The sequence below is a fragment of the Perognathus longimembris genome, chromosome 18 (assembly GCF_023159225.1).
Source record: "Perognathus longimembris pacificus isolate PPM17 chromosome 18, ASM2315922v1, whole genome shotgun sequence".
Classification (NCBI taxonomy): Eukaryota; Metazoa; Chordata; class Mammalia; order Rodentia; family Heteromyidae; genus Perognathus; species Perognathus longimembris.
In genome coordinates, this window is record NC_063178.1 from 6,365,156 (window position 1) to 6,368,013 (window position 2,858).

The following is a 2,858-nucleotide window of genomic DNA, read 5'->3' on the forward strand; positions in this document are numbered from 1 at the left end:
AGATGAGGAAAATGGAAGGGAGGTCTTCCCTGTATGTGGAGGAAAGGGCTCATTGCCCAGGGCCCCCGCTGGCCCTGGGGGGGGGGTGGTTGGCATGGAAAGCTGCCTGTCTCTCTCTCTGTCTCTCTGTCTGTCTCTCTCTGTCTCTGTCTGTCTCTCTGTCTCTGTCTCTCTGTCTCTCTGTCTCTTTGTCTCTCTGTCTCTGTCTCTCTGTCTCTCTGTCTCTGTCTCTGTGTCTCTCTGTCTCTCTCTCTGTCTCTGTCTGTCTCTCTGTCTCTGTGTCTCTGTCTCTCTCTGTCTCTGTCTCTCTCTCTTCCCCCCCCCCCCCACACACACGGCCTGGCATCAGCCCAATCACTAGCAGGCCAGCCTGGTTGCTGCTCCTGGACTCTTGTTTAAACAGGAGACCTGGCCTTCAGGCAACCACAGGGGCGGGGGGTGTCTGCCAATGGCAACCCAATCCCGCCAGGCCAGTGATTGGAGGGGGGGGGAGGGAGGGAGGAGGGAGGACCCTCCTTCTTCTTAAACTCCAGCCATTCAAGCCAGGGCTGGAAAACCAGGCCGACAGCCGCGGGCCCCTCCGGGATCTCGGGGCCCAGGAGCCCGGGGCCATGGCGCCCGCACTGAGCCAGGCGCAGGTGGCCGAGTTCAAGGAGATCCGCGAGGCCTTCCGCATCTTCCACCGGGACAGCGACGGCCTGGTGAGCGCGGCCGAGCGGCGCCACGTGATGACCAGGCTTGGGGGGGGAAACTGAGTCACCGGGAGGCGGACGAGATGATCCGCGCGGCGGACGCCGACGGCCACGGGCAGGTCAACTACGAGGAGTTCGTCCACGTGCTGGTGTCCAAGTGAGGCCCCTGGGGGGGAGGGGACCCCATGGAGTCCCCCCCACCACCCCCCAACCACCACCACCCCGGGGGAGGATTGTTCAACACCACCCCCTCCACCCGAGAGGGGAGCCGGGGTGACCCGGGCTGGGAGCCCAGCCTGGACTTTCCGGAGCACCTGCTGCTGGGCTGGGCACCTGAGGTCGCTTCCCCCCCACCCGCCCCTCTCTCTGCAGGGGGGGGGAGCCCAGCCCGGGCCCTCTGCACCATGTGCATGTGGAGGGGTGGAGGGAGGGAGGAAGGGAGGGAGGGCAGCTATAGGAAATAAACAAGATGCCCAGATTTCTATTCTGCTTCCTGTCGTCTTGGCTTTCCACTGGAATGATCTTGGTTAAGCCCAGGGCATAAAGCACTCTGTGTATGTGTGTGTGTGTGTGTAAGTGTGAGTGTGTGTGTGTGACTGTGTGTGTACACTTTTTGGAAATGCAATGCATCCCTGTCTTAATGAGTGTAGCAAAAGGGAAGAAGTTAGGACATTGGCTTTGTTTGATTGTGTATGCATCAATACCAGAGAGCGGTTAAGATCCATGCCCAACTCCTACGAGACCTGAGCCAGTTGCCACAGAGGAAGAGCTCGCCCGACCGCTGTGTCCCTCCTGTAGGTGCTGTCGCTGTGGGAAGCATTCGAAGATCACAGGCAGCAACGGAGAGGACTCCTCTGAGCAAAATATCACATAGGCATCTCCGCAGTGTCACGGTGAAAGCCCTTGGTGCAGTGAACATATACTACACACCGTGTTACAAATGACAACACCAGACACAGAGACTTTAAAAAACTCAGCCCAGTGTCCCACGACTGAGGAGCAAATGTCAGAGCTGAGCTCTGAATCCAAGCCTGCTACCCAGCTGTTCCTGTCCCCTTGCCTCGGCAGGTGATTATAATATTTCCTTCTTTTAGCATTGGTGAGAATGAGACATGATTAAAAACAAAAAAGGACAGGCATTGTGGTTACTGTGGTGACTATGGATCCCTCAATGGGGGTTGGCTAATGTATTTCCACCCCCCACAGGTAGCTCCTCAATTCTGCAGGAGTGAGAGGAACAGGGGTCTCCCAGGGACTTTCTATCCACTGCACAGGACCTGGAGGGAGGGTTGTCCCTGAATCCCAGTCTTTGAAGTTGCAGGCCGCAGGAAGCCCTTGTACAAGTCAAGAGCTACTCCTGCCGCCTGCCCGGCTAGGAGGGGGCGGAGATGTCTCCCTGCGTCTCTCTCGCCCAGTGTTCCAGCAATTCCGCTGGAGCACACCTTCTCCCTAGGATCCCTCCAACCAGCCACACCTGTGTTTTTCTGGTCCGAAAGCCTCTCCTGCAGAAGTCCTCTGCGCGCCTGAGCAGGCGCTAGCAGGCAGGTGAAATGGAAAGGCTGTCACTGAGAGCTAGCAGGCCTGAGACTCCAGTCGGGCGGGCGGGCGGGCGGATTCCTCAGAAGCAAAGCCATAATAAACAGGGCTTGCTTCTTCCTGTCATGGAGCTCTGAAGCGCCAGGGTCAAAGCAGGCCTCCTGCCCATCCCCTTGGCATTCGCTTTCTTAAACACAGATTTATTTTTTTTAATGTCTTGCATTATCCTTTCTCAGAGGCCATTCCACTGAGGTGAAAACCTCCTTCTTGGGCTTGGCCTCTCTCCAGCCAAGGTTTGGGGGAAGAGATGCCAGGCTCCCAAGACACATCGTGCTACTGCTGCTTTTGTGATTCTGTGCCCCCACAGTAAGGTCGGAGTGTTCTGGAAGGGGGAAGGGGGAAGAGCTGCACTGGCTAGTGGGTCCCTAACCCATAGGCATTGATTTCTCTGACTCAGTTTACTTAAGGCAGTGCGTCTCAGTACCCAGAGTCACAGGATCCAATGCTATCTGGCTTTTCTTCCTCCAAATTTATTTTTCCGTCTTTCTTCCCACCCTGGCCACATCTCAAGAATCTGTCCCAAACACCAAGACAGGTATTTTTACTTGTACAATTTGCTCGCCATCATGG

At 56.6% G+C, this 2,858-nt stretch overlaps 1 pseudogene; it reads left to right on the forward strand.

Annotated features, from left to right (window-relative positions):
- Window positions 1-611: 611 nt before the first annotated feature.
- On the forward strand, window positions 612-853 carry LOC125367337 (annotated as a pseudogene).
- The last annotated feature ends 2,005 nt before the right edge of the window (window positions 854-2,858 follow it).